Genomic DNA, 20,241 nt, shown 5'->3' with positions numbered 1-20,241 from the left:
AACCCAGATATGTATTATTTTAGTCTGAAGTGACATAGTAGAAGCACTTTAAAAGAAATGATTCCAAGTGTGATGGTACCACAGTGGACAGACCTCCTGGATTCTGTCTTCATTCATTTCTGTCTCCTTCTCTCACTGTCCATACATTTCTGGAGTATTTTCAGCTACTCCCAAGGCTTTCACCCAACTCTCATAAGGTAATGAGTCCAGTCCAAATTTCTCTCTCCTGAACTCCAGTGAGTATTCACTGCTAACAAGATAAACCAACTTAGATGTCTCAAAGGAATCTTAAATTCAACGTGTTTAAAACTGAACTTATCATTCACCCCATCCCTCTCATATGCTCACATCCACAAATAAATTTATAAAGCTCTGGATTTATGAATTTAGAGATTCATAAAAGAAAGACGTGAATAAGGATACTTATTGGAGCATTTCTGGAAGTGCAGGAGGGACAGCCCATTTGCAGAGTTCTGCAACTGAAAATTAAGTGCCAACTATGATCCAGCTCTCCCCACCCCTGTCCCAAATACTTCCCTTCCGGGGGCTTCGTTAGGCTGACTGACTGATTTTGGTACTCTTACTCATTAAACCATACAAATTATCAATGTTTAGCTGCACAAAATTAAACAGCTGATAAAAAGGAAAAAGCTTTTTTTATCATCCCTATTTAGAAAGTGAGTACATTTAGAAAAGGAAAAGACTTGCTGAGTTTGCTGGCAAATTGTGTTGCCACATCAATAACAAGAACTAGTCAAATAAACCAGGAAGCAGACATGCTTATTCAGCAAGTAAAGAACTATAGACAAAATCGAATCAAACTAATGGGTTTTCACTTGTATTCAAGAAGCACCAATTCACAATTCTGATGAATCAGCTAAATACTGGCAAAGAAAAAAAAACACTGCAGTTGTTTTGTTTTGTTTTAATTTATAGTAATGATTTATACCACTAAAGGCCAATTGTTCTTTTTGCCACTCACGGTCCAATACACAAATCCAAATTTAAGTATATGTGTCCATTACCAAATTCATCAGTGAAAAGCGAGGCTGGAAAAACTACCAAAGGACTGGAAAATAAAACAAACAGCACTACCACTCTCTTTCCAAAACTGAAATAAATGACGGAAGCTGAAGGATTTGAACACAAGGGTAGACTTAATAGTTGATACAAGTCAATATAACAAATTTTGAAGCTTTCTAACATTCTCTAGGTGAACAGAACAACAAAAGCAGCTAACATTCACTGAGCACTTTATATATGGAAGGCACTGTGCTAAACCCATTACATGTATTATCTTATTTAATCTCAGAATAACACTATGAAATAGGTACTCTTATTATTCCCATTTGCCAGGAATGGAAATGGAGGCAAAGAGAGGCTAAATAGTTTACCCAAGGTCACAGCGCCAGTAAGTGATAGAGTAAGGATTCAAACCAGAGCAGACTGACATCCATCCTCTTAACAACTAAATCGTACTGCTTCTTATCTCTATCATGGTGGTTTCACATGTTCTATATCACTCAATTTTTAAACACTAAAAACCTCAGAAGGTTTCAATGGCTCAACTGCCAATTCAGTTCCTTCTTAAAGTTCTGTTGCTATGATAAAATCCACTCCTCCTAGCCACTCTCTCAAGATCATTAAATGATCCCAATCAAATAACAAAAACAAAACACTTTTCATAGTCCTTATCACAAATTTGCAAGACAGAAATGCAAAGGACTAAGAATAGCAAAATAATTTTGACAGAGAACAAAGCTGAAGAATTTCCATTATCTGACTTTAAGACTTATTAAAAAGCTACAGTAATCAAGACATGTATTGGCATAAAGACAGACCGACAGAACAGAAACGGGAAGTCCAGAAACAGACCCACACATACATATGGCCAACTAATTTTTTTTTTTTTTTTGAGGAAGATTAGCCCTGAGCTAACATCTGCCGCCAATCGTCCTCTTTTTGCTGAGGAAGACTGGCCCTGAGCTAACACCGTGCCCATCCTCCTCTACTTTATATGTGGGATGACTGCCACAGCATGGATTGACAAGCAGTGCCATGTCCACACCTGGGATCAGAACCAGCGAACCCCGGGCCACAGAAGCAGAATGTGCGAACTTAACCACTGTACCACCAGGCTGGCCCCTATGGCCAACTGATTTGTAACTAAGGTGCCAAGGCAGTTTAATGGGGAAAGGATAATCTTCAACAAAGTGTGCTGGAACAAATGGATATACATATGAAAAAAATGAACTTCGATCCTAATTTCACACCACATACAAAAATCAACTCAAACTGGTTCTTAGACCTAAATGATAGAACGAAGACTATAACAATCTCTAGAAGAAAACACAGGAAAAAATCTTTACAACCCTGGATTAAGTAAAGACTTCTTAAGTAGAACTCAAACACTTGATACATTAAACTTTAACAAAATTAAATACTTTTGCTCTTCAAAAAATACTGTTAGGAAAATGAAAAGGCATGCCCCAGACTTAAAGAAACTATTTGTAAAACATATATCTAACAAAGGACTTGTATCAAGAATAAATAAAAAGAACCTTTACAACTCAGTAATAAGAAAACACAATTTTTTTAAATGGGCAAAATATTTGAACAGACATTTCACCAAAAATATATAAATGGTCAAATAAGCATATTAGAAGATGCTCAACAACATTAGTCATTAGAGGAATGCAAATTAAAACTATGAGATACTATTACAAACCCACTAAAATGGCTAAATTTCAAGAACAGGCAATACCGAGTATTGATGAGCATGTGAAGCAATTCAAGCTCTCATAAATGGAAAACTGTTGGGTAGCTTACTCTAAAACGAAACATATACTGCACTTACTACACATGCAGCAATTCCATTCCTTAGGTGTTTGCCCATAAAAATGAAAACACATGACCACATAAAAACTTGCACACGAATGTCACAGTAGCTTTATTTATAATAGCTGAAAATTGGAAACTCAAATGTCCATCAATCCATGAATGGATAGACAAGTTGTAGTACATGACAATGGCATACTACCCAGTAATAAAAAAGAACTGATACAAGCAACAACATGGATGAATCTCAAAAGCATTATGCTAAATGAAAGAAGCCAGACACAAAGACTACATGATCACGCGTCTACATATAAAATTCTAGAAGCAGCAAAACTATCATGATAGAAAGTAGATTAGTGGTTGCCAGTAGCTAGGGAATAGGGGGAGCCGATTAACTGCAAAGAAGTACAGGGGAACTTTCTGGGGATGATGAAAATGGACTATACCATGATTGTTGCAGTAGCTACATGACTATATACATTTGTCAAAATCTGTCAAATTGTTCACTTAAAATGGTGAGTTTTATTGCATGTTAATTATACCTCAAAACTGACCAAAAACAAACAAAACAACAAAATAATTTGCAGACCTCTGTCTTTTTCTTCTCAATATTTTTTCCTTTATATCAACCATTTCTGTTCATTGCTAAAGCTTAACCCATCATCACTACACAGATATCTCCCAAATCCATACCTCTGACCAGCACCTCTGCAGAACACCAGTCTTATGTTTCCAAATGCCTGGTGGACATCACCATGTCAATGCTTCCTACCCCCAATTAACAATGTCCAAAATTACTTTCACCATCTCTTGCAGCTTCCCTACCTCTTAATGCTCCCCTACCCTCCATTCTGCACCCTTACAAAACCAGCTCCTTCTGATACATCACTCAAGTTCCCAGAGTCAAAACTGTAGAGTAGTCTTTGACTCAGGCTTTTCCTTTATGCCCCAGCCTCTTTTAACATTCCCACTGACCCCACCCTGCTTCAGCCCTCATAACCTCCCCTCGGAAACTGCAATGGGCTCCCAAAAAGTGTCCCCATTCCAATGCATTCTATCTACTTCTGCTAGATTAATCTTCTTAAAGCTCAGTTCTAACCAATTATATCATTGCCCATCTATAAAGAATTCAAAGGCTCTCCATTTCCCATAAAAATTGGATACAAGCCATTGTTGTAGGTTTAAGTCCATCCTGTGCGAGCCAAGTTTGCCTTCTAATTTCATCTTCCACAACTAGCCTAAATACATCCTAATTTTTAACAAACCAAACACTCCCACTTCTGTGCCTCTGTTCATGCTATTCCCTGTAACTGACAAGTCCTCACCTATCTAATCTTTATCTGCCAAAATCCGTACTTCAAAGGCCTATGTCAAAGGTCACTTCCTCCATAAAGCCTTTTATGGTTTAATCACTCTACACTCACCAATACAGATTAGATCACTTCCTCCTCTAAACTCTTATAATACTTTTGCTTACACATATTGTAACATTTGTCATACTCTACCTGATTTCTTATTGTTTATGTATTTGTCTTCATCACCACTGCCCCATCCACTCTACAACCAAACTTAAGCTTTTCAATGCTAGTACTCTGACTGATCCCTCTTGTGCCCCTTTAAGCCACTGGCACTCTACCTTTCTTGCTGCAGGAGATCAGGAACTCTCTATGGTAGATGAATTAATTCTGATCTAAGGAGTCTACAGAGAAATAAAGAGATTATACAGCCCACAGGGGATATAAGGATAAATCAGATACTAGATTGCATCCTGCCTTTTTTGTTATAAGTTGAAACTTTGCCTGAAGAGATTTGTTTTGTTTTTGCTGAGGAAGACCCACCCTAAGCTAACATCTGTTGCCAATCTTCCTCTATTTTGTATGGTGGTGTAGGTCCATGCCCACGATCTGAACCCCATGAACCCAGGCTGTCAAAGTGGAGCACGCCAAACTAAACTACTACACCAGAGGGCCAGCCCCTGAAGAGATTTTTTTTTAAGAAGACCCTCAAAATCCACTAAACCAAATCTTCCTACAAGAGCATTTTTAGTATAATATTTCTCTGCTCACAAACTTAAAATACTTTAAAATAAGTCCTGGGCTAGGCATTCTCTATTTGACCCCAGTAGCCCCAAACAAACTTAATCTCTACTTTCTATGCTCTGCTTTGTAACCTTTGAGGCTGACCTCTAGGACTACACTGCCCAAGCTTCCCTGCTTTCCAGCTGGATTAGGCCAATGAGAGGCATTAGCAGGCAATTAAAGGATGAGAAGAAAAAGAAATTGGGGTCCTCATTGCCCTGACTCCCTCTCCACCACAGAACTTTCTTCTATAACCACAGGTCCTATCCACTGGTTTGGCTTCCACTGCTCCAGCTCTCCTCAGGCTTCAGTGATCCTCTTCTTGCTCCCTCTGGCTTAAAAGTATCAATGGCTTCCTGATATTGCTAGGCCTTGGAAGCTTCACAATCCCTTGTTGCTTCCCTTAATCCTACCCAAACCTCTATAACTAGTCCCTTTATTTCCTGCTAGGATCCTAAGATACAGCTCCCTACGCTTAAAATTCCCCACTCTGCTTCCCAAGGCTCATAATCAACTGTTCCCTCCAAACTACTAAATCTTAATCAGCCCAAGCTCCTCAGCAGCTCTCTGCTCTAGTCAGGCATCTCTACTAATCCTTACCATCACTCAGCTGGGATATGTTCACTCCTACCCCTGCACCTTTACCTATGCTGCTGCCTCCAGAATGCCCATCCCTTCCACTCTACCTAACAAATCCTTCCTTCAGGTATTAATTCAGATGCTACCATTTTCCCCCCCAATTAAATCTGTCCTAATAACCTTACCCCACAAGGATCTTTCTCATCTTGGAATTTCCATGTCTCTTTCATAGAAGTACTCTGAAAACTGTAAAAATAAATGCTAGGTATTGTACTGTATGGTCTCTAACTGTTCACCATATATCCCCCAAAGAGAAGAAATCTGAAATATTTTAAATTTCTTCTTTTATATTCCATCATGAAAGTTAGTGTAACATTAGAAATAGAGTAACTCTTGTTGAGAAAAATAAACAAAATCACATCACTACAATATTCTAGTACAAAAAGTTTCTGATAACTAGCCATAAGGAAATTTACTATGTTTTTAATGATTCTGTTTTCAGCGCAGTAATTCCAAACAATGGCTGCTATCAACCTTGGGGTTTTTGGAACATCGATGCACTTTTTAATGACAGAATCCTTGGGAACAAAAGAGTAAAGCAAGTTATCAATCTGTCAAGTTCAACAACCTGTTATGCAAACAGACACAATCAGTCTGAAATGCAAATAGAAACGTCAGCACATGCAGGATACCTTAATTTGGAGCTGTCCAGTGGCCATGAACCAGACAACAGACTTCAACAAAAGTAAAAATTCCAGAGGCACAAGAGGCCAATGGTCCTCATCACATACTGTTTGTAGAGAAAATCTCCTCTCCTTTCTTTAGAACCATCAATTTGCTAGCATCTAATGCCTAAGTCATGGCAATCATAACATCTTTGGTAAATTTATCTTCACTGAACTCCCAACAATTACCCAATTTACACTTAAAGAACTCATTCTCATGAGCCTCCCTAAAATAAAGAATGGAGAAATAGTAAAAATGTAGTAAGTAAATACTATGGCTAGCTCCTCACACAATCTCAGAATATCAATATGTGAATACGATTTTTTTTTATTTTTTTTTAAAGATCTTATTTTTTTCCTTTTTCTCCCCAAAGCCCCCCAGTACATAGGTGTATACTCTTCGTTGTGGGTCCTTCTAGTGTGGCATGTGGGACGTTGCCTCAGCATGGTTTGATGAGCAGTTCCATGTCCACGCCCAGGATTCGAACCAACGAAACACTGGGCTGCCTGCAGCGGAGCGTGCGAACTTAACCACTCGGCCACGGGGCCAGCCCCGTGAATACGATTCTGAGGAGAAAAAAATAAAACTTAAAAGACTACCTGAAAGATTTAATGGTATCAAAAAAAAACAGGTTGGCCCGTGGCCGAGTGGTTAAGTTCGCACGCTCCGCTGCAGGCGGCCCAGTGTTTCGTTGGTTCAAATCCTGGGTGCAGACACGGCATTGCTCATCAGGCCACGCTGAGGCAGCGTCCCACATGCCACAACTAGAAGGACCCACAACTAAGAACATACAACTATGTACTGGGGGGCTTTGGGGAGAAAAAAGGAAAAAAAAATAAAATAAAATCTTTAAAAAAAACAAAAAACAGAGGGGGTGGGGAGACATAATAATACCAAATACTGACTTCAAAGTAACTCTTTTATCTCTTCATTTTAAAAAAAAATCAAAGGCCAGGACACAAGAGACACCCCAGAAGTTGAGAGATGAGGGCCTAAAATAAAAGAGCAAGAATATATTGAGCTTATGAGAAGACGAATTTTAAGGATATCTGAAAGCATGCTTAATGAGCTTAGGCTTAATCAACATTTCCACACTGCAGTTTTAATCAAGAAACAAAGTATTGCTTAAAGTAAGAAATAGCCTATTCATTGCAGCATTATTTAGAATAGCAATTAAAGAAAAAGGAAAAAAGGGAAATAATCTAAAGTCTACCAATAAGAAACTAATTGAATAAATTATACACATACACCAGGATTCACGGCAATCACTAAAATGAATGAGAAAGATTTATAATTATCTGGAATATATTGAATTGGAATGATAACCGTGATATATTAAGTTAAAAATACATTAAGACATAGACCAAGCAATTCCACTCCTAGGTATATATCCAAAGGAATTGAAAGCAAGGAAAGATATTTGTACACCACTGTTCATAGCAGCACTATTCACAATAGCCCAAAGGCAGAAACAACCCGAGTGTCCATCAATAGACAAATGGATAAACAAAATATAGTATATACAATGGAATATGACTCACCTATAAAAAGAAATGAAATTTTGATACATGCTAGAACATGGATGGACCTTGAAAGTATTATGCTTAGTAAAATAAGCCTGACACAGAAGGACAAATATTGTATAAGTCCCCCTATGTGAGGTACTAAGTAAGAACAGGCAAATTCACAGAGAAAGTAAAATAGAGGTTACCAGGGGCTGGGGGTAAAGTGAAGAGGGAATTATTATTTAATGGATTTTTGCTGTTTAATGGTTTTTATCGTTGAAGAGAGTTTTTGTTGTGGATGATGAAAAAGTTTTGGATGTATATAGTAGTAATGGTTATATAACATTGTGAATGCATTTAATGCCAGTGAACTGTACACATCACAAATGGTTTAAATGATAAATACACTATCTATATTTTACCACAATAAAAAACATCAGATGTAGAACAGTCTGCAGCATTCCACCATTTGTGTAAAGAGAAAAACAGAGAATATATACGCATGCATGACTAGAGGGGTTTAGAATCTCTGAAAGGACTCACAAGAAACTGGTAACAGTTAACTTTGGGAAAAACTAGGAAAGAGGAGATAGGGAACAAGAGGGAGATACACATTTTGCTGTAACCTCCTTTGTACCATGTGGGTTTCTCACCATGTACATATATTCCCTAAGAATATTTTTCATTAAAAAAAAGAAAATTATCCCAACAAGGATAATCTTCGCATGGATACTAAAACCATTGACATTATATAAGACAAATGGCCTAGATTCTTCAATAAAGTTAATGTTATTTAAAAAAAAAGGGCAGGGGATTGTTCTAGATTAAAAGAGACTAAAGAGACATAAAAATCATGTGAATGTAACTGGATCCTGGATCAGAAAAAAAAAAAACACAAAAGTTATAAAAGATATGTGAGAGCCAACTAGAAAAATTTAAATACAGACCCTGCATATTAGACGATAATGAACTAGTTATTTTCCTTAGGTGTAATAAAAGTATCCTTATTTTCAGGAGATGCACACCTGAAGAACTTGGTGGGCAGCATGACTACAACCTACGTGGGGAGGGTGACTACAACCTTAGTGACTAAAACCTACTTTCACTTAAAGCAAAATGTGTGTGCATTTAAAGAAAAGAAAAAAAGAAACTGCAGTAATGTGTTACAATTTGTGAAACTAGGTGAAAAGTATATGGGTGTTTTTTGTACTATTCTTCAACTTTTCTACAGATCTGACAAATTTTCAAAATAAAAATTTGGTGAGAAGGGCAGAAATAGCTGAATCAGACACAGCTGAGCCCCAGTGCTGTAAAGAGGAAAGAAAAAAAAATGATCATCTTTTACAAAAAAGTATACAGAGGAGTTAAATAAGTATGGTTTTTCCATTTTTAACCATGTCCTTCCTGACGGAGTATATGTAATAAACTCATTTATTCCCAGGAGTACCTGTATCAAGCAAATATCACGTTTCATTTCCTTACAACGTAATGATTTTCCTTTAAGTAATTACAGTGATACCAGCTCTATAAACTCAAGAGTTAGATTTAGAAGGCTTACTTAGAAGGAGCAGGCAGAAAAATATTGCTCCCATAAACACAGACAGTAAGTTTCCCACCCTTCCTAGAAGGAAGATAAAAGACAGATAATAAGACAACAAGTTTACTTAAGCTTGTGTTTAGCACAAACTGCACAGAAGTAAGCTAACGGTGAGGGAACAGCTAGGTTCGACAAAAATGAGAAGGCAGAACTTTCCATCTCTTAAATCTTCAACCCACATCTTCATTGTTTTAAAACAGTATTCATTCCTATATCAGAAAAAACCTAGGTAAACCTCTATTGTAACATGACTGGAGGTAAATTACAGCAGGAAAAATCTAAACGGCAAATTGTTTTGGAAATAAGCTTAACTATCTTGAATATGTCTACTGTCTTGAGAATTCACTTTTAAACAAAACAATGAAATCACACTATGAAGACCTGACTCAGGAGGAAATGGGAAGCTTTTCTTGTTCCTTCATCTTGAATTCTACCTCCCTCCTTAAAATCTCTCAGGTTGACAGAAAATAGCAGAAATTGAAAATAAGTCCATCCATGTGGAACTAATTAATCAAGCTATCCATTTACTATATGTACACTTCTACAAATGTATATTATACTTTGATAAAAAGCTTTTAAAACATTTTTTAATGAAATACCTAGATGCAAGTCTAACAAAACACGTACAGGACCTATATGCTGAAAATTATAAGACAGATGAAAGAAATCAAAGGAGATCAAAATAAATGGAGAGAGATGCCATGTTCCTAGGTTGGAAGACTAAATATAAAAATGTCCTTTCTCCCCCAAACTGATCTATAGATTTAATGCAATACCTATCAAAATCCCAGCAAGAATTTTTGTAGATACAGACAAACTTATTTTTAAATTTATATGGAAAGGCAAAGGAACTAACATAAGTAAAATCATAAGCCTTACTATCAATTTAGAAGAAAATATTGAGAGATGTAAATAAAATGTAACCCAATTCTCAAAAAACAAAAACACTTTTAAAATAAGACTGTTGCAAATCTGCTTGGGCAAAGACAGCGATTAACAAAGTAAATTACTAGATGCAGTCAATAAAACAGAAAGCAAGATTTGCTGAAGCACTGACTTCAAGTACAAAAATCCATTCCACAGCCCAACACAAGAGGCTCCATTCCCCTCCCACCACTCCAATAATAATGATAATCAGAGACAGTTACATACACACACAAATACACTAAAAGAGCCCATATACAGAGTGCTCCAAAAGAACCATACTTTATTCTTCTTAATGTTTACTTAAAGAAATCTGAGTTACTTATCTTTTAATCCAGTACAGTGTGAAAAAGTTTTTTTCTATCAAACTACAAAACAATCAATAATCCCAAATTCTACAGGAAAATGATACAACAAAGCTTTATACTACTCACTGACTCCCTAAATTAACTTAACCTCAAATAAGTTTTTATCTATTCACCTAGACTTTACTAACAGGTCAGCTATTAGAGTGTGTGTGGGTTGGGGAGAGGAGGTGGGGAGGGGACTATACATCCCAGTTTGTCCAGGACATTACCATTTTATGCCTGTTGCCCTTGCAGGTACTTTTTTACTATGGTAGAGGCAAAAGAGGTATAGTCTCTTTTAAGAATATAGTATTTCAGGTTATAAAACAATACGTATAGAATTTTGAAAAAATTCTCTCTATATAAAATAGACCCAGATTAGAATTTAACAGTGGTTACTCTTTGTGGTGGGACAGTTTTCACTTTTTTCTTTATATTTCCCTATATTGTCTAAAAAATTATTTTACTAGCCTAGCATATATTACTTTTCACACTTAAGAGGGAGTTATTTCCACTTGTTAAAATGCAGGGTTTTTTTCTTTCTGACTCAAATCCTCATCGCATTTCAAAAGCAAGCACTACTCTTCTTTAATATATGTTATTCATTAAGAACTGAGGCAATGTGATACAGTGCAGAGAACTTTAGCTTCTAAGATACTGAAAATCTAAATTCAAGAACCAGCTTTGCTGTGGAAAATATGGAGCCTATCTAATTACACCTTTCAGGATTGTTTAGGGAACCAAATGAGAATCCATGTGTAAGTGCTTTAACACAAGAGTATACTAATGTGAGCTACAATTATTACTACAAGCACTTGAACACACCTATGTAACCGCAGATCTCATACATAAAATGAGGGGGTCTTATTAAGTGAGCTTTAATTCTCTTCTAAGTCTGATATTCTGGTAATAACACCGTCCTCTTAACTCAGCCTTCTACCTGCAACTAATCTATCTCTTTGGGAGGTATACCTTTTTTACGGATAATGGTTCCCGCAACTCCAGGTTTTCTATCTTCACTAGGACACAGCCTGCTCTCCACATTCTTCTCTTATGGCCCTGATTGCCTGAAAATTAAAGAAAATATGTCTGTTCTCTCCAAACAGATTTTAAATCCCCTTTTAATCTAATTTATATTTCATGATCTCCATCTGCTATATCCTGCAGTGTAGAGCAGTGGCTATGCACACGGACTCTGGAGCCAGGCTGCCTAGGTTCAGATCCTGCCTCTGCTATGTCACCAATTCTGTAATGCAAACTTGAACAATTTACTTAATGTCTCTGCCTCAATTTCCTCATCTGGAAAACTGATATAATGACAGTGTGTCTACTGCATAACGTTGTCGTGAAGATTAAATGAATTATAAATTATATATAAAGGACTGAAAACAGTGCCTGGTGTGTAGTAAATGTTAAATATGATTGAAATCCTTTTCTGACACTGTTTTTCTAAAAATATAATGCTTGCAGGCTAAAATAACCACCATTATGTGCCTTTTGTTTCTTCTCATTGAAAAATGTCTTATTTACCTACCAAAAGTTTCTCCACATCACTATAATGAAGTCATACACACTCTTCATCATCAGATATTCTTCTTTATTCTGTGTTCAAACCCTCTAATCCACCATATTCCAAATTTTTTTCCTCTAGAAAATGTTCCACTAGTTCTTCAAGATGATGTGGAGGGGAAAAAAGGTTCAGGGATCAAATAAATTTGGAAAATGCTGAGTTAATATTAAACAAGTTTCTTTACTGTAGGTCTTTTACACATTAATATGTACTATTACACTCCAAGAGAGAATAAAGTACACATTGTTTACCAAGTTTATTTGATCCCAAAACCCTTTTGTCAAGGAGCCACACTGGGAAATACTGCTGCTCCAATTTTTTGACAACCTTTAATACAAATATGCTATGTTATGTAAACTCAATATTTTTTAAATATGATTCACACACAAGGTCTGATCTAAAATTTATGCTGAGAAATCTAGCTCAAATAACTAATAACTGCTGCCCTGCGCAAAAAACTTTTAAAATTTCTGAATACAAACACTGACCTCTAAAAAAACAAACACCAATGACCAACTACACACGTCAGGTCACAAGCTGTTATCTCATGATGGGATGTCAACCTATTTATTGGCCAAACATCCTTTAAACAAAGTTTTGTGATTCCATATTCCCAAGCTTTCTCTGAACTTTCAATAATAAGGACTTTCACTCTTCCCTTAAAGGAATTCTACCACAGAACCTTGCTAAACCATCTCAGAACCAGTTCTGGCATAAATGCAATGCCCTAGAAACACAATTTACACTGTTGAAGAACTATCCAAAAGAATACCACCTAACACATGAAGAAGGAACAACAGAATTTCACTATTTTGCAATCCCTGATGAATTAATAAATCCAAGCAATGATCACCACAGAGAGAGAGAACAAAACCTTAGGTACCTCCTGATAGAAACACAAACCACTCCTATGAACTACTCTCACCAAAAAAAAAAAAATCCGACAAATCTATCAATTTACAGGAAATTCACAAGACAGAAGAACATGTTACAAGACATTACGGAGAGGCAATCTGCAAAATGAGACTATGGGAAACTTCTCAGGGCAAACAACTTGCCTTTTTTTTTTTTTTTTTTTGAGGAAGATTAGCCCTCAGCTAACATCCGCTGCCAATCCTCCTCTTTTTGCTGAGGAAGACTGGCCCTGAGCTCACATCCATGCCCATCTTCCTCTACTTTATATGTGGGATGCCTACCACAGCACGGCTTGCCAAGTGGTGCCACATCCGCACCCAGGATCCGAACCAGCAAACCCGGGCCGCCAAAGCAGAATGCGGGAAATTAACCACTACGCCACAGGGACGGCCCAACCTGCCTTCTTTTAACAAAAAATTTTAAGAAAGAAAAAAAAAAAGATGGAGAGAGAGTCTAAACATTAAAAGTGATTTAATAGGGGCTGGCCCCGCGGCCAAGTGGTTAACTTCGCAAGCTCCGCTGCAGGCAGCCCAGTGTTTCGTCAGTTCAAATCCTGGGCGCCGACATGGCACTGCTCATCGAACCACGCTGAGGTGGCATCCCACATGCCACAACTAGAAGGACCCACAACTAAGAACATACAACTATGTACTGGGGGGCTCTGGGGAGAAAAAGGAAAAAAAAATAAAAATAAAATCTTTAAAAAAAGTGATTTAATAAACATGTCAAATAGTTGTAAAGTATGGGCCTTATTTGGATCCCACTTTAAGCAAACTATGTGTACTACATAGTTTACATATGGAGCAATCAGAAAAAGATGAAACATGATTACATATTTGATGATATTAAGTACTTGCTATAAATTGTTTTTGGTACGATAATGGTATTATGCTTATTTTATAAAAAGAGAGACTCTATCTTTTAGAGAATGAAATATCTGAAATTACAAATTAAACATGTCTGGAATTTGGCTCAAAAAAGTCCAGGGACTGGAGGTGGGGTGGTGGTAGATGGAAATATAGAGGAAACAAGACTGCCTACAATTCTTGAAGCTCAATGATGAGTACATAGGAGCTCTTTATACTATCCTCCCTACTTTTATATTAGTATATGTTCCAAATATTTTGCAATATAAAGATAAAAACAAAAAATCACTGTCCAGGAATTGACTTACCTGCCTAGGAACTGCAAATAGTCTTTGCAGATTCCCATAATAGATTAATACACAGTCAGGCATAAATGAATGTAAATTTATGATGATCAAATTATATTTATAAAGTACTACAAGAAATCATTTGACATGAATTTCACTAACAATATGATAAACTCTTCTATATAATTACTCTTTTTACAAGACTGTTAACAATATTTAACCAATTTATGGCTTTCCATGAAAAAATATAGTAAGTAAAAATTTAAGTAAGATTTATTTCTTAATTTTTATTTATTAAATAAAGCAACAGTCACAGAAAAAAAACTTGCAGACAATATTGCAGAGTCACCGCTATCTTTCTAGTCCTATGGGCCTATGGTACTTCTGGAATTTATCATCAGCAGACTTACTGCATAAGCACTCCAGCTCACTGAGCTCCAAACAGGACTCGTTTTATCTGTGTACAAAAACCCTTTCCTGCCTTCCTACTCTGAAATAAAGAGCCAAACCAACAGATGGCAGACCAAGCGGGAGGGGGTGGTGACAAAGAGGAAGTTACAAGAGAGCACCATGGAAAAAGAAAATAACACTGAGAACTGAAAGATACAAGAATTTAAGAACACAAAATATTCAGCAATTTCTTAGATTTTTGAAAAACAAAGTCACATTTTGTCAATCGTCAATTAAAGCGACATGATTCTGTGAATTTGCATGACTTTATTCCCTTATACAGCATACCTTTAAGAGTTATGAAAAGTCCCTCTTAATATCTCAGACCAATTTAAATTAACCCAAACAATTCAAACTATTCTCAAAGTGAATAATGGAAACAGGGAACATACTAAATTTTTGTCAGTATTTCACTACTACTATATGTTACATCAGCCTTTTCAGAAGCTACCAAACTTTCTTTTTTGACTTCAAAAAAGTAAAGCACCCCCCATGCCAATCTACAATATAATCAAAACAGCATCAATATTATTGCAGCCTAACTGGTAAAAGGTTTTAGAATTAAAATATTGGTTTAAAAAAGATTACAACAATGTTGCTATTAGAATTACAGTTTTAATCTAAATTATATTTCTTAAAAATATCTAGGCTTTCAGTATAACAAACATTAAGAACAGGGCATCTCTGCCTATTCACCATGCCAAATATCTTCTGCTTTCAGATTAAGCAACTTTCCACTCACTCATTTAAGAGATCAAATCCATTAACACCACACAATGCAGAAGTCCACTGCAGAAGTCCACCACTCAATCTCTGGCAGTTTTGCAAAAGAATAGCCACTTCCTTTATGAACAGAATCTTCATGAAAGAGGATCTAGCAACCACGGTTACTCAAGGGCTCATTCCTCGGGCAGCTACCTCTCTCCTCTGTGGGAGCTTGTTAAACGGCAGAATATCTACCCTTCCTACCTCACATAGGTGTTATGAAGATCAACTGAGAAAATGTTTACCAAAGAACTTTGTAAACTAAAAAGCTATATACAAATGTAAATCATTATTATTTCACTACTTGTTTGCCCTCTAGACAGTTTGCAGACCAAACTTGCTCCATAGTATCAGTGGATTTCAAGGTCTACCAAGAAAAATTTCATATTTCAGGGCATAAAGATCCACTAATATTCACCTTGCTATGACAAAGTCCAATCCTTATACGAATTACTGTTCTCTTCTGACATTTATTCCCCCTCTGTGACAGAACAGAATTAGAAATATTCTTTAAGAAGTCAAAGCAACATGGGGCACCTAAAATTTGTCTTATTGTCACCATGAGTTCCTGAACACCTATGAAGAATGGTCCTGCCCACATGACAATACTTGGATTGGATCAGCCAAAAGCATCACACTGGGGCTTGCCATTTCCATGCTCTGCCCACGCCCCCCAACCCCCCCCCAGTTTCCACCAACACCCTCCTTTGTTTCTGAATTCTAATCCAGGCTCCACCACTTACTGTGATCTTGGGTAAATTATTTAACCTCTCTGTGCTTCACTTGCCTTATCTACAAAATAAATGGGTTAAACGTGGTTTAAATAATTAACAGAACCACCAGATTGAATGTGGTTTAAATAACAAATCAAAGTGCTTAGAATAGTGCCTGGTGCAAGGTAAATGCTTAATAAACGTTATCCTTTCTATGTGCAGCTGTCTACTCCATCACACCACCTTCACTAAATCACATAAATCTTCCCATCATTCCTTCCTTTCAAAAGAATGAGCAATTTTGAGACAGCAGAAACTGTGACATTATTGACAAAATTTCATTATACGTGACTGAATACGTGGTTTTATAAGAAAGATCAATGATGACATAATAAAGATACTGGCCCCCACACACTTTTAAATTATATTAACACATAGATAATATAATCTTCCCAGTTCTAGATTAGTTTATCCTATATTTCTAATACTATCAGTTAGCAAAGCTACTTACTTGAATTCTATCACGTAAAATTCTCCAGACAATTTTATGGTACAGTGACTAACAGGAACGGTCTTAAAACAGGCAAAAATTAAAAGGGCATCTATAAATGCTACTATATTAAATTTTAAAACAGCTTGGACAACAGTGTATTCCCCCCAAAATCAAAATCAATAGAGACTTTAAATCAAGTTTAGAGTGAAAAAAAAAATACCTTCCCAGAGCAAGAGAAATTATGACTATTAACATCACTACCATTATAAATAGAGGATAACCATAGAGTATGTTAAACACTGCAACAAGCACAAGAGCTAAACTCCAAGCTTATCTTTTACATATTACTTAGCACATCCTATGCACAACTATATGCTCTTGATAACGTCATAAATCCTAAATCTTAACACTTCATATGTGAGCACCCAATGCAAAAAATTCACAGCGTTGTTTCTTAAAAGTTAAGAAACTATTTATACTTTCTAAATAGTTCTCCTTTGGCTTAATAGTTCTCCTTTGGCTTAAAACCTTAAAAAAAGTAAAATCATTTAATCTAATTTAAAGACAATTTTACTCCAAAGACAACTTCCTAGAGCTGCATCCCTGACTTACTATGTGCCAGGGACTTTTCTAGGCACTGGAATGAACAAGACATATAAGATTCCTGCTCTCATGAAGTTTACTTTCAGTAAGGAAGAAAAATAAACAAATAGACAAATAACTCATTAAATTTCAGGAAGCATAAGTGTTATAAAAAATAAAGCAAAAGAGACAAAAAGAAGAGGGGGAGGTGATCGCTATTTTCTATAGTGTGATCACTGAAGATCTTTCTAAAGAGAGAGACTCTGAGAACCCCTCTTTAAGCAGGCACCTCAACGGTGTGAGGGAGCAAGCAGTGCAGAGATCTGAAGGAAGAGCACTCCCAGCAGAGCAAGAACAAACATTGAGCCCTGGAATGCACATGGCACGACCAAAGAATATAGGGATGTTCAGTATAGCAGAATTGGAATGAACAGAAAGAGGTAAGCAAGGACTAACTGCATCACAGAGGACCTTGTAGGCAATGGCTGCGAATTTGGCTATTATTTTAATTGTAAAAGGAAGTAATTTTAAAGTATTAAATAGAAAAAAGGAAGTAATTTTAAAGTATTAAATAGAGGAGTGGCCTGATTAACCGTTAATAAGATCATTCTAGCTATGAAGTGAAGAATAGACTGTAGGAGGTCAAGTGAGAAAGCAGGGAAATCAGTTAAGAAAGTATTGTAATTATTTAAGCAGGAGATGATGGTGGTTTAGACCAGAGTAATAAGGCAGAGATGACGATATGTGATCAGATTAGAAATATATTCAAAAGATGGAGCCAAGAGGATTTGGTGACGGCCTGGTTATAGGGTATAAAGAAAAGAGAAGAATTACAGATGACACCTAGGCTTTCGGCCTGAGTGACTAGTTAAATGATCCTGCCATTTACTAAGAGCAGATTCAGAGGAAACGATGAGGAAGGAATCACACCTTCCGTGCTGTGCAAATTTAGTTTGAGATGCCTATTACACAGCCATTTGAGATGTGGAATAAGCAGATGAACCATGACTCTGGACCTCAGGGAAGAGGTCTGGCCTGAAGATATAAATGTGGATGTCAATCAGCAAATAGATAGTTTTTAAAGCCACAGAAATGGATAAATGTAGATGGGAAAGACTTTTTTGTTTAATCTTCACATCAGACCTACGAGGAAGCAACTATTATTATTCCCACTTTATAGATCAGGAAACTGAGGCTAAGAGATTAAGACTTGTGCAACATCATGCTGCTAATAAGTGGGAGAGTTAGGGGAAAAACACAAAGATCTAACTGACTACAATGACCATGACCTTTCTCAACTGAGGTTCATCTGAACGACAAATCTTGAAGTGAAAATTGGAGTGAATATTTTTCTCAATTCTCCCAAGAATGATAGATAACTAACGTCATTCTAGATGCACTGGACACAAGTTACTTCTTTACATACAATGAATGTCCAAATGTCCTAGAGCATTGGGGTTTAGTTTTCTCTTGGAACCCCAGTTGAGAAAAAAACTATTATTCTGTTATTACTATTCCACCACCACCACTACTACTACTACTAGGAATCATTTAAAATGAGACAGAGATTGGTGAACAACTTAAGTAACCACCCTGTGACTTTTCATGGCATTCTCTTTGTAACCAGTAAAATCAAGTGTTATTTGGGGGCTTTATAGCACCAAAGGTGATTTTATCTTAAGACCACACCAGACCTCTACTGCTTCCATTCACAATCAGCACTCAGCATCTGTTTTCCTGAGACATTAGTTCATCAGAAAACCACTAGAAAGTAAGCTTCTCCGGTACAAGAATCTTCGTTTTTTCATTAATGTGTTCCAAGCACCTGGAACAGTGCCCTTTCTGGGAAAGAACCGAAATTTCCAGCCTCACTGGGCAGACCGTTACCTAGTAAAATGGAGACTTTTTCAATGTTGTCTTAGTTAGCTTGGCACCACTAAAATCTGATAGGATTATCCTAATCCAGAACTTACTCTTGATTTCATCTTCCTTAAGATTGGCCTTCTTTCTTATAGAAACATAACAGGTTCCAGATACGGCCATTACTGGTCAAATAACTACCATACTATGGTTTCAATATGTATTGTGTGTACCGTTCAGAATATCCAGCATACAATGTGAACCAATAACACTATATTATACATACTCTACAGGAAAAAATATTCTCCTTACAATTTCAGTTACCCTCTGTTAAACACAAGTATTTCAGAGCACAAGTATTATGAATCAATGCAGCAACTCCATTAAATGCAAAAGGTTTCAAATGAGCAACTCTGGCTAGACCAGAAATTGCATTCCAATTGATTTCACCTGCACATAATAACCTACATGTATCAGTGCAATATTAGTAGACAATCTATTTCATTTTCAAGCTATAAGAACCTGCCAACCATAGGCATTAAGTGCCCTTCCACAACAGGTTTGGTCACCTAAATGACTACAGAGCCTTTTTTAAAATCAGTCATCTCTGGCAAAAAAAAAAAAAATTAAAAAGCACACCACCACATTCTGTTGGTGAGGCTGTAGGGAAAACAGGTGCTCTCATACATTACTGGTGGAAATGCAAATTAGTACAACACTTCTTGGGGGAAACTTGGTAATACCTAACACAACTACACATGCACTTAACTTTTTTTTTTTTTAAGAAAGATTAGGCCTGAGCTAACATCTGCTGCCAATCCTCCTTTTTGCTGAGGAAGACTGGCCCTGAGCTAACATCTATGCCCATCTTCCTCTACTTTAAATGTGGGACGCCTACCACAGCATGGCTTGCCAAGCCATACTATGTCCGCACCCGGGATCTGAACCGGCGAACCCCAGGCTGCCGAAGCGGAACATGAGAACTTAACCACTGCACCACCAGGCCAGCCCGCACTTAACTTTTGACCCAGCAATCCCACTTACAGGAATATATCTTGAAGATATACGTCTAATAATACAAAAATACATATGCACAGATCATTTATATTGCAACACTGTTTATACTGCAAAATATATGAAACTAAC

The 20,241-nt window shown here is 36.7% G+C and overlaps 1 protein-coding gene across 16 annotated transcripts in view; it reads right to left on the bottom strand.

The window, feature by feature from the left end:
- Positions 1 to 20,241, bottom strand: part of HERC1 (HECT and RLD domain containing E3 ubiquitin protein ligase family member 1) — a 203,903-nt gene that overhangs the window by 177,362 nt on the left and 6,300 nt on the right. The window contains exon 1 of one of the 16 annotated variants that reach the window (XM_070500330.1): positions 11,567 to 11,663. The exons of the other annotated variants lie outside the window; for them this stretch is intronic. The gene's annotated coding sequence lies outside the window, so the exon portion shown is untranslated. Of the gene's footprint in view, positions 1 to 11,566; positions 11,664 to 20,241 lie in introns of those variants that run through there. 16 annotated transcript variants of the gene reach the window in all.

This window comes from Equus asinus, chromosome 2 (genome assembly GCF_041296235.1).
Source record: "Equus asinus isolate D_3611 breed Donkey chromosome 2, EquAss-T2T_v2, whole genome shotgun sequence".
In the NCBI taxonomy this organism is placed as follows: domain Eukaryota; kingdom Metazoa; phylum Chordata; class Mammalia; order Perissodactyla; family Equidae; genus Equus; species Equus asinus.
Note: the sequence above shows the minus strand (reverse complement) of the source record. Positions and strands in the feature narration are given on the sequence as shown.